Raw genomic sequence first — 13,160 nt, forward strand, 5'->3', positions numbered from 1 at the left:
AGCACGGTGAATTTGTTGCCCTCCTGCCTGCTCAAGTACAGGGCATGCTAATCTTTGAGGTCCTACCTCAGGATTCCGTCCATCAACTATGGGAGTTGAGGGCCACTTAGCTGTAGATGGAGCTGTTGGTTGAATTACGCCCTCTGGTGATTGAACAGATTTAGAAGCAGCCTCCTGTTGTAGCTCCCCCGCTGATGGTTGTCTTTCCTCTAAGCTTTCTTCCTTTAAATTTTCCTCTGTCTGACTAGCTCGAGAGACCTTCTCTTTTGCTTGCCCTAACATGTCTTCTACCATACTCTGGACCTCTAACAATTTACTTAACATTCTTTCGGTTTGTTTATTACTAATTTCTAATCTACTATAAAGGTAACACAACCCAAAAAGATAGCATAAAACAAAACCAAAACAGAATGAAACAAAAATGGAACAAAAAATCCTTGTATCAATTTTCTCTTTCTCAGGACCGAACAACTTCAAACCTTGAGCCAACCATTTTTCCCAGTTTGCCTGAGAAAATTCTAGGGATAGGCAGCTTGAAACAAACAAAATAGATCAAAACAAGAACACATTGTTTTTTGAAATGGTCCCCCATTCTCTCGCCTTCCGTCAGGGGCGAGCAATTTTACTCACCTCCAAGCTTCAGGCGTTCCCTGCACGGGCCACCAATTGCCACAGTCTGGCTGGGCACAAAATCACAAGCCACTCAAGCAGGAACAAACTTTATTTTTGAAACTGCCGCCAATGCCCCCTACGCTCCCGGGAAGATTGCTGACCGATGCATGCAGTGTACTCCCAGAACCCAAGAGGAAGTTCTTCCTCTGGAATTCCCTTCTACCGCACTTCCTCAACCAATGGGAACTCTCCAGGAGTCCCGTAGCAGGATAGGCTCATGGCCAATTAAAAAAAGAGAGTATCAAAAAGTATACAAATACAATATAATTCCATCCTACTATGAACATACACACAAAAATGGTGAATGAGGAAAGCAAAGAAGATAATTACATTATTCACATTGAACCTCATACTGAATTCTTAGTGTGTCACTCTATATTGTCTTTTTCCTATGTTGGTATTGCCATAAATTCAAAAAACTGAGGGTAGTCAGTGTAATTATTATTCTAATCATTCACTGCCAGTGCATTTTAACATTGCTAACAAAGTGACTTTATCTTAATTGTGATAAAGTGCTACTTAATAGTCCTCCTTAATATAAAGTAATAAATATACTTAACATAAATTTTACAGAAAACAAATATAAGTAGTATTACACACACACACACACATATATACACACACATATATACACACAATTGTGTATGTGTTTTGAAATGAAACTTTATTCTGTGTACACAGACTCACACCAGTCTGTGCTTCCAAAAAAAATTTGTTGCATATTTTTTAAAAAGGATTGTCCAAATCCAACCATAAGTTTATTAAGCCATACTTCAACATTTCCATAGTTACACACATGTTTCCAAGGGCAGAAATCATTACCTTACACACATTATTCTGTCCTACCTCATCTTTGTAATAGCTGATTAGAATGATAGTACATTAGCAATTTTATATCCAACATCTACTTTATTCTTTAAAAAGTGTTTTTTTAAAATTATTTGTGAAATAAAAGCAACTATTAGGAAAATAAAATATATGAAAAGTGCTGAAACCATAAAAAAGAAAAAGAGTTCACCACAGCCACTTCCAATGAGAAAAATCACACTGTAATAATTTTCTGGCCAGAACAAAAAAATGTCTAAATATGTACAATGCTGGCTGAAACTTTCTTTTAGAGTTGGAGGAAGTAGTAAATTTAATAGGAATGAATTCATTTTTATTAAATCAGAAAACAATAGGAATGCAAACCTTAAGCAATACATAAAGATAATAGAATTTTATTGGTGGGATTTCTTTCATTTTGTAGAATAGCAGACCTTTGAAGAAAATATTTTTTGAGTAATTAAAATATTTCTAGGTTAACTTCTCTTGAGTGTGACATAAAAATGATTCTGTTTCATAATGACATCTGATGCTGACATTTGATTAGTGCATATTAACTTGATAATATAAACACACCATAAAGCAATATTTTCATGTTACCTTTAAATATGCTTTTACTGTACACTTCTAATAATTCATTATACATTGTATACTGATATAAAAGCTAAAAATGTCTTGAAAATTTTGAAGTTTATCCTTGATGATCACACAGAATGACCACAGAATACACACATATGTATACCTACATATGTATGTATATTCTAAGAGGAAAAATATTACAAAGAAATAATATTGTTCTATCAATAGTCTTCCATTATTATTACCATAAGTATACATTTCTTAAAAAAAACTTCATGATCATGTTATGTGACAAAAATCAATTTATTAATGTTATTAATGATCATATATTGTAAAGGACTACAAATAATAAATCAAATAGATTAAATATATTCCATTTATTTTTAAGTTATTTTATCTCTCTACCCATCTGTCTATTAACTTACAAATATGTCCATATTTTTTTCAAACATTTTCCATTAACTAAGTTTGGAAAGAAAAACACTCCAGAGGCCATAAATATATGCAACTTTCAACTCTTGATTCAGAATATCATTTTGTATTAAAAATATTGTGTTTTTAGAACTAATGGTTTGGACCAGTTTTGAGTTATGAAAAGTCCAAGTAAGACTTCAATATCTTGGTGTTCAAAGAAAATGGAAGTGCTTAGACTAGACTAAAGGAGATTTGAAAACAATGCAGAGTCAAGTTTCTTGATACTCATAATAACAACATTTAAGTGTGGCTATCTTTAAAATCATTCTCTTATTATAAAACCTTTAAAATTTTAAAAAAGGTAATATTAAAGAATTCATTTTACACTATTGACCCATTATATCAAAGTATATTTGTAAAATTTATCAATTTTAACTCTATATGAAAATTTTATTTGCTTCATTAAATCGCTTGATTAAGTGAATATAATAGAGTCCCCATGTTTTGTTACTTCTTTGTGACATAAATACAGAAAATAAAGATGTTTTTAGTTTTAAATACTGATGTACACAGGATTGTTTTATACCCATGTCAAGTCTCTTTTTATTTTATTTTTATTCCCCAGAAATACCTTGTTAGAGAATAACTTAGTTCAAGATATTACATCTCAACAAGATTAAGATTACATCAGTATAGAATATTATAAAAATGATATACTACTAATTGGAAACTTGAAAATTTATTTTTGTACTTTTATTATGAAAAAATCAAGAATAATGATTTACTTTTGCATCATGGTAAACAATTATGTATCTTTCTAGCTTTCCAAATATCCTGTTTCCAATGAAGGCATTCTCTGTATTTCCATCTATAATCCTATGTACTCCATACGTTTCTGATAGACCTTGGTATATGTAAATATACATACATATATTTCCTGTGTTCATTCTGCGTGACTGCCAAGGATATACTTCAAAATTTTCAAGAATATTTGACTTTGCAAACAGTATCTGATGTATAATAAATATTTAGCACACATTTGATGAAATATTTTTTTTCTAGAAATGGAAAGTACCTAGGAAATGTCTATTTTAAGCTGCTGTGAAGATGCATGGTTGTACAGAGACCTGTGTTCTGCCTCTGACCATGATTTCAAGATATATATGATAGAATAGATTCCAAATATTGGTCTATTTCTGTATCAGTTATAAAAGAGAATAGTGAAAAGACACTGTTTCAGATAAAATATCTGAAATAAACTCTGAAATAGTCATAGGCATTACTTTATTTAATCCCTTTATATTTTTATCATTATTATCTTGGAATCTTCAAGTACATCTGGATTAAGAAATGGTGGATTGTGTTCTCCTGATGTTCATCTAAAAAGAAATAGAAAGGAAAGAAGGAAAGGATAAAGAAAATGAAGAAAGGAGAAAGGAAGTCAAAATAAAATGAAGCAAAATTGATAGTTTCACTCATAAATAAATGTTTAGAGAAAATATAGACATTATAATATGTTCATTCAGAGAACACAATCATGTAGTCTGCACCAAAAATACCACTTCTAGTGCTTATACATATATAAGGGAGCATTTAATAAAATAATCATTATATAGAATCATACAATTGGTAAATACTCATACTGAGAAAAAGAAAGAAATAGAAGGATCAAGGATCATTTTCCTTATGACCAAGAAAAACTCTTCTCAAAATATGTTAAACTGATTTTTCTTCAAGGCATATGAAACAAAGTAAAGTATAGAGCTCTTTCATAAAATCTAAGTAATTACTTCATTTAAAATTATAATCATATTTTATATTGTCATTATTTATAACTAATTTACTATCCCAAATATAAGGTTTATACATAGCATAATGTGTGTGTAATATATATATATATATATATATATATATATATATGTGTGTGTGTGTGTGTGTGTGTATAAATCAGACAGCAGAAATTTTGAAGAAAAGACAATTTTTTTTATTGGTTGTTCAAAACATTACAAAGCTCATGACATCATCTTTCATACATTTGATTCAAGTGGGTTATTAACTCCCATTTTTACCCCAAATACCAATTGCTGAATCACATCAGTTACACATTCACATTTTTACATAATGTCATATTAGTGACTGTTGTATTCTGCTGCCTTTCCTATCCTCTACTATCCCAACCCCTCCCCTCCCAACTTCCCTCTCTACCTAATCTGTTGTTGTTCAGTTCTCTCCCTTGTTTTTTTTTTCCCCACTCTCCCCTCACAAACTCATATATGTGATTTCGCATAATGTTGAGGATTTCCTTCCATTTCTATGCAATTTCCCTTCTCTCTCCCTTTCCCTCCCACCACTCGCCTCTGATTAATGTTAATCTTTTCCTCATGCTCTTCCTCCCTGATCAGTTCTTAGTTGCTCTCCTTAAATCAAAGAGGACATTTGGCATTTGTTTTTTAAGGATTGGCTAGCTTCACTTAGCATAATCTGCTCTAATGCCATCCATTTCCCTGCAAATTCCATGATTTTGTCATTTTTTAGTGGTGTGTAATACTCCACTGTGTATAAATGGCACATTTTTTTTTTATCCATTCATCTATTGAAGGGCATGTAGGTTGGTTCCACAGTCTAGCTATTGTGAATTGTGCTGCTATGATCATTGATGTGGCAGTATCCCTGTAGTACGCTCTCTTAAGGTCCTCAGGGAATAGGTCGAGAAGGGCGATAGCTGGGTCAAATGGTGGTCCATTCCCAGCTTTCCCAGGAATCTCCATACTGCTTTCCATATTGGCTGCACCAATTTTCAGTCCCACCAGCAATGTACAAGTGTACCCTTTTCCCCACATCCTCGTCAGCACTTATTGTTGTTTGACTTCATAATGGCTGCCAATCTTACTGGAGTGAGATGGTATCTTAGGGTGGTTTTGATTTGCATTTCTCTGACTGCTAGAAATGGTGAGCATTTTTTCATGTACTTATTAATTGATTGTATGTCCTCCTCTGAGAAGTGTCTGTTCAGGTCCTTGGCCCATTTGTTGATTGGGTTATTTGTTATCTTATTGTTTAATTTTTTGAGTTCTTTGTATATTCTGGAAATGAGGGCTCTATCTGAAGTGTGAGAAGTTAAGATTTGTTCCCAGGATGTTGCCTCCCTATTTACTTCTCTTATCATTTCTCTTGCTGAGAAAAAACTTTATAGTTTAAGTAAGTCCTATTTGTTTATTCTTGTTATTAACTCTTGAGCTATGGGCGTCCTATTAAAGAATTTGGAGCCCGACCCCACAATATGTAGATTGGATCCAACTTTTTCTTCTATCAGGTGCAGGGTTCCTGATTTGATATCAAGCTCTTTGATCCATTTTGAATTAACTTTTGTGCATAGCAAGAGAAAGGGGTTCAGCTTCATTTTGTTGTATATGGATTTCCAGTTTTCCCAACACCATTTGTTGAAGATGCTATCCTTCCTCTATTGCATGCTTTTAGCCCCTTTATCAAATATAAGAAAGTTGTAATTTTGTGGATTGGTCTCTGTGTCCTCTATTCTGTACCATTGGTCCACCTGCCTGTTTTGGTACCAGTACCATGCTGTTTTTGTTACTATTGCTCTGTAGTACCCTTTGAAATCTGGTATCACTATACCTCCAGATTCACACTTCCTGCTTAGAATTGCTTTTGCTGTTCTGGGTCTTTTGTTTTTCCATATGAATTTCATGATTGCTTTATCAATTTCTACAATAAATGTCGTTTGGATTTTAATTGGCATTGCATTAAACCTGTAGAGAACTTTGGGTAATATTGGGTAATATTGCCATTTTGATGATGTTAGTTCTGCCTATCCATGAACAGGGTACATTTTTCCATCTTCTAAGATCTTCTTCTATCTCTCTCTTTAGGGTTCTGTAGTTTTCATTGTATAAATCTTTCACCTCTTTTGTTAGGTTGATTCCCAAGTATTTTATTTTATTTTTTTAAGGATATTGTGAATGGAGTGGTTTTCCTCATTTCCATTTCAGAGGATTTGTCGCTGATATACAGGAATGCCTTTGATTTATGCGTGTTGATTTTATATCCTGCCACTTTGCTGAATTCATTTATTAACTCTAGCAGTTTCTTTGTAGACCCTTTTGGGTCAGTTAGATATATTATCATATCATCTGCAAATAGTGATAATTTAAGTTCTTCTTTTCCTATTTTTATGCGTTTAATTTCTTTTGTCTGTCTAATTGCTCTGGCTAGTATTTCAAGAACTAAATTAAATCAAAGTGGTGAGAGAGGGCATCCCTGTCTAGTTCCAGATTTTAGAGGGAATGCCTTCAGATTTTCTCCATTTAGAATGATACTAGCCTGAGGCTTAGCATACATAGCTTTTACAATGTTGAGGTAAGTTCCTGTTATCCCTAGTTTTTCTAGTGTTTTGAACATAAAGGGATGCTGTACTTTGTCGAATGCTTTTTTCTGCATCTATGGAGATGATCATATGGTTCTTATCTTTAAGTCTATTGATGTGGTGAATAACATTTATTGATTTCCATATATTGAACCAGCCTTGCATCCCAGGGATGAATCCTACTTGGTCATGGTGCACAAATTTTTTGATATGCTTTTGTATTTGATTTGCCAGGATTATATTAAGAATTTTTGCATCTAAGTTCATTAGAGATATTGGTCTGTAGTTTTCTTTCTTTGAAGTGTCTTTGTCTGGTTTCGGGATCAGGGTGATGTTGGCCTCATAGAATGAATTTGGAAGTGCTCCTTCCTTTTCTATTTCTTGAAATAACTTGAAAAGTATTGGTATTAATTCTTCTTGGAAGGTTTTGTAAAACTCCACTCTATACCCATCCGGTCCAGGGCTTTTCTTGGTTGGTAGTCTTTTGATGGCCTCTTCTATTTCTTCCTTTGTTATTGGTCTGTTTAAATTATGTGTGTCTTCCTGTCTCAATCTGGGCAGATCATATGACTTAAGAAATTTATCGATATCTTCACTATCTTCAATTTTATTGGAATATAGGGTTTCAAAATCCTTTCTAATTATCTTCTGTATTTCTGTAGTGTCTGTTGTGATATTGCTTTTTCATCCTGTATGTTAGTAATTTGAGTTCTCTCTCTTCTTCTCTTTGTTAGCATGGCTAAGGGTCTGTCAATCTTATTCATTTTTTCAAAGAACCAACTTTTAGTTTTATCAATTTTTTCAATTTTTTTTGTTTCAATTTCATTGATTTCTGCTCTGATTTTAATTATTTCTTGTCTTCTACTACATTTGCTGTTGTTTTGCTCTTCCTTTTCTAGGGTTTTAAGATGTAGTGTGAGTTAATTTATTTGTTGTTTTTTTTCTTTTTTTGAGGAATGAACTCCAGGAAATGAATTTCCCTCTTAAAACTGCTTTCATTGTGTCCCATAGATTCCGGTATGTTGTGTCTGTATTGTCCTTTGTCTCTAATTTTTTTTTTATTTCCTCCTTTATGTCTTCTGTAACCCATTGATCATTCAGTAACATATTGTTCATTTTCCAGGTGATGCAGGATTTTTCCTTCCTTCTTTTATCATTGATTTTCAGTTTCATTCCATTATGGTCAGATATGGTGCATGGTATTATCTCCACAACTTTATATTTACTAAGAGTTCCCCTATGGCATAATATATGGTCTATCTTTGAGTAGGATCCATGTGCTGCTGAGAAGAATGTGTGTCCACTTGATGATTGTGAATAACATTCACCATCTATATATGTCGGTTAAGTCTAGGTTATTGATTGTTATTGAGTTCTATAGTTTCTTTATTCAGTTTTGTCTAGAGGATCTTTCTAATGGTGAGAGCGGTGTGTTGAAGTCTCCCATAATTATTGTGTTGTGGTCTATTTGACTCTTGAACTTGAGGAGAGTTTGTTTTATGAACATCGCAGCACCATTGTTTGGTGCATACTAATTGATAATTATTATGTCTTGATGGTGCATGGTCCCTTTTAACAGTATATACTGTCCTTCTTTATCCCTTTTGATTAACTTAGGTTTGAATTTGATTTTATTCGATATGAGTATGGCCACTCCTGCTTGCTTCTGAGGGCCATTTGAGAGGTATGATTTTTCCCAACCTTTCACCTTCAGCCTGTGTATGTCTTTTTCTATCATATGAGTCTCCTGAAGGCAGTATACTGTTGGATTTGTTTTTTTGTAATCCAGGTTACTAGCCTATGTCTCTTGATTGGTGGATTTAAGCCATTAACATTTAAGGTTACAATTGAAATATGGTTTGTACTTCCAGTCATGTTTATTTATTTATTTATTTTAGTTTGGCTAGTTTTATCTCTTTGGTTATTTTTCTCCCCCTTTACTGAGATATCTCCCACTGTTAATTTTGGGCGCTATTTTTCAATTCCTTTTCTTGTAGTATTTTGCTCAAAATGCTTTGCAGTGCTGGTTTTCTGGCTGCGAATTCTTTTAGCTTTCGTTTATCGTGAAATATTTTAATTTCATTGTCAAATCTGAAGCTTAATTTTGCTGGTTACAGTATTCTTGGTTGGAATCCATTCCATTCCATCTGAGTTAGGTATGCCTTGAGTTCTTTCCCTATCCATGTTTCTGATGCTTCTAGGTCCTCCTGTAGATTTAAGTTGTCCTGCATTGTTTGTAACACTTTTTTCCCTTGGTTTTTCATGTTGTTCACGTTACTTCCCAGCTCTGTTTGACTGCTGTGTAACTGCTTGGGATGAAAGTTGGGGGGTAGGGGAAGGAAGGTGCTCTTAAAAAGAAAGAAGGAAAGAGAGATAGATAGATTAGAGGAGAATGAAAAGAACAATAAAACTTGAAACGGGAAAGAAAGAGAAAAGAAAAAGGGGAGAAGGGAACAAAGAGAGAAGAAGAAGAAAAAAATTGAAGTCTTAGAGATCCATTTTCTTCTCTTCCAGTAGGGAGAGCTGTGCCCTCCGAGTGGAGCTTCCGCCCTCTACATGCTGATAGCAATCCCTGTAGGGTGGCTCCTGGAAGTCTCTCAGTCTTGTCAGCCCAGAGCCATTTCATTTCTCCTGCCCTTTCCACCCTTCCTCCTGTCAGCCAGCCAGCCAAGTCCTGTTCACCACAAGCGGTTCCCCAGAGATCTAGTTACACTTGCAGCCCCACCGCGTGTCCCATTTAACCCAAGTGCTGTGGTAAATTGGTGGCTAAGACTTTGGGAGTCACTGCTGGTGATACGGGGGTTTGGGGGTCGGGAATCCCCTCTGCTTTCGTACAGACACGCCCCCCGAGAGATCCCTGATGTTTCCTGGTTGCTTGTAATTGGATGGGGTGGGAGTCACACACATGCTAAAGTGGATTCTGCTGGGAAGGAACTCCGATGGCAGAACTCCGATGACATCACCTCTCTGCTATGGCGGGCCCCAGGCTCCTTGCCGGAGTTTCTGAAGGGAGGGTTGGGACTGGTCCGACCCCATGAAGGCTTGGCTAAAGACCTCTTCCTGCCAAGCTGTGTCTGGGAGGCTAGCGGGACCCAGTCACGTTGGCTGCGGGCAGGCAGGCGGGCAGCCACGCCACAGCGCACGGACAGCTGCTGGCTTATCTGTACCTCTATGACTTGTTGTAGAGATTAGCTCATCTGGGGCAAACTGTCACTTCAAAAAAATCCTAGTAGCTCCAGGCTGGTCTCTCTTCAGTGGAATTTTGCTAGGAGATTCTTGGTTGGTAGAATCTAAGCGTATCTATGTGTCTTTCTGACCCCATCACTGAGAGGGTATCGAAAGCGCTGCCTCTCCACCCGCCACCATGTTGGATCCACCAGAAAAGACAATTTTTGAATAGCAAGGTCTATATGTGCCTGCACACAGCTCTATTTCAGGATTTCAAAGATATGAGCTAATTAAGTTCCATTTTGTTTTACCTATCTGGAGAAGAATTGTGTTCACTGATACCAGCAGTATCCTGACTATGAATATCGAACAGTACACATTTTACTAAATATTTGCAGGAGAAGCAGTTTCAAATGATAAAAAGAGTGTTATCAATTATTTGGAAAGACTAGGTTTTAAAAGATTTAAGAGAGAGATGGAACAGCTTGTTACCAAAAAAACGTATTTTGGAGTATATTTGGGGAAAAAGAGAATGATTTAATCTAATATTTTAATTTAAATTTTGCATTATCGGTTGTGATATAATCCTATTATCTGATACCTACATTTTACAAAATGTCAAGATTGGGTTTATTGGCAAAATAGTGGAGTAATCTCTTACCTTGAAGAAATAATTACTGATAAGAAACGTAGTACTTGAATCATTTGGTGGGAATACTTTAACCTCTATTACATCATTATTTTTAAAATTACAGAACACAAACAGAATGGGAGAGGGATTAGAAAACATTTTATGATGGCCATTCTTCTGCTTAAACAAAAGAGGAACCTAGAATATATATTTCAATGACTATGAAGAAAAAGCTTTGTAAAGCAGAGATATTCCCTATTCGAAAAAGCCCATTTGACCAAACTCAAAATCAAAAACATTCACTGTGAAGGTTAATGCATTATATATTACTTATTCAACTGCATTTAGCCATTATAAAATATTTTGGAGTTGTATTAGATATTTCATGCACAGGAGAATACTGTATTTTGAAATACCATTTAACTGCAGAAAAGATAATACCAGGTAAGAATTCCTTTATATTATTTGTTGTTCTGCACTAGGAGCATGAAGGGCTTTGCATATTCATATAACTCTGTTCATTAATATTAAACAAGACTTTTACATTGATATCTTATTACCTCCAGCAAAGTCAAAAAGAAAATATGAAAATGGTTAATATTAAGCTTGTATGTTGATCACTAGCAGAGAAAGTTATAATTATCTGACATTGAACCAGGATATGCCTTTTTAACATTCCGAACCATTGTCATAGCCAGTTAAAAACACAAAATAACAAAAGTGTAAAAATAGATAAAAAAGAAAATGAGTATAGAAAAGGGTAAAAGTACTGTGTCTTACGTTGGATTTAATGTCTTATACATTCCCTCCTAACCTATATTAAAGCTAGTAATTAACATGAATCATACTCAGGAGGAAATCAGAAAGAGTACATGGAGTAAGGTTTTTCTGAATCTAATATGAAGGAAATGGTACACTGAATATTTAAACAGGCTAATCTTTCACCTACAGGATATATAGCTACAGCTGAATATATGTGCTAAAATTTCAGCAATCTGTGACTTCTAAATGTTTTCTTTTTCTATTAAAAAAGTATTTAAATCACAATGAATGATTACAGCCTATCTGTCTCTTATACCACCAGAAAAAAAAATTGTTTTGGTAAAGCAATTTGAACAACTTTCTATTTGGGACGATTTGTTACACTGTCACTAAAAATGCTGATATATTGCAGCTTAGAAGGTGAAATTTGTCTTAGATAGTACTGATAAAGCAGCAGAAAATGACATTACCTTAAACTTGCTTCACTGGTTCCCATCAAAAGAGTCTTAAGGGGATTTAAGGTTACTCTCAATCTTCCCATCCTTTCTAGAAGAAAATCTGTCAGAACTCTGTTGTGACTTAGATACATGTTCCCCTTTCTTAGGAAAGTTTCCTGACTGCCCAGTAATGCAAGTCCCAAGTGGAGTCATAAATCTTATTTGGAGGGTGATATTGTAGTCTGAACCAACTAGAAGATTTAGAATTTTTGTCCCTTTGACAATAGAGCAATGTTTGGATACGCAGTTTACATTTTCTATTGAGAGAATTGTTGACACAAATGTGTTTGAATGCATACAATGTTTTCCCCAAAGAACAACTTCAAGAAAAGAAAATCAGGATCCCTTATATTTATGAAATAATTCAAAAGTATTAATTCTAATATTATAGTTAACATAATGTAAGGCTCAAAACTTTGATATAAAATGCTGATGCCAAGAAACACTAAGTGGAAAACTGACCTTTTAAAACAGGCTAGACACTTGGTGCTCACCAAAAGGCACTGGATCTTCATAAAAGCTGCTGGATAAGTGTCCAAAGATGTTAGTTGGCATTAAATGACTATAGGCTTCTTAGAACAATCTCTCTGGAAGAGTTGGTGTTTATAGCCCCCAGGTGCTATTTTGTGTTTTAGGACAAAAAAAAAAAAAAAAAAAAAAACCATGCACACTCAACACAATGTACAGCATCCCTCCCCTAAACAATGTAGAATATTTCTGCTCATAGGAATGTGTTTGTCAGGGGAGGGGATGCTGATGGCTAACAAGTATTTGGGCTGAATCAAACAACTACATAAGACAGTCCAAGGGGAGGGCAGGGGATGTGGGGATAAGAAAGATAGTAGAATGAAACAGACATTCTTACTTTATGTATGTATGTGACTGTATGACCAGTGTGATTCTACAATATGTATACTCAGAAAAATGAGAAATGATAATCCCATCTATGTATGATATATCAAAGTGTATAAGTGCATTCTACTGTCATGTATAACTAATTAAAAAAAATTTAAAAATTTAAAAAGACATTCCAGTTCTCCTTGTGAATCTGAAAAGGCTGATGCTTTGGATTCTTTGACCCTGCTAGACTCCACGTGTAGCTGCAGTCCAGGTTTGTGAGATTAGCTGTTAAGAGTGTGTTTTCCAATCAGGAATTATCTGAAGAAAATATTGGTATTATGTTGTGCTCAGTTGCAATGGCTCTAGTTAATGGCCTTGCTAGGTTGCCAGT

Source organism: Callospermophilus lateralis, unplaced genomic scaffold (genome assembly GCF_048772815.1).
Source record: "Callospermophilus lateralis isolate mCalLat2 unplaced genomic scaffold, mCalLat2.hap1 Scaffold_43, whole genome shotgun sequence".
Lineage (NCBI taxonomy): Eukaryota > Metazoa > Chordata > Mammalia > Rodentia > Sciuridae > Callospermophilus > Callospermophilus lateralis.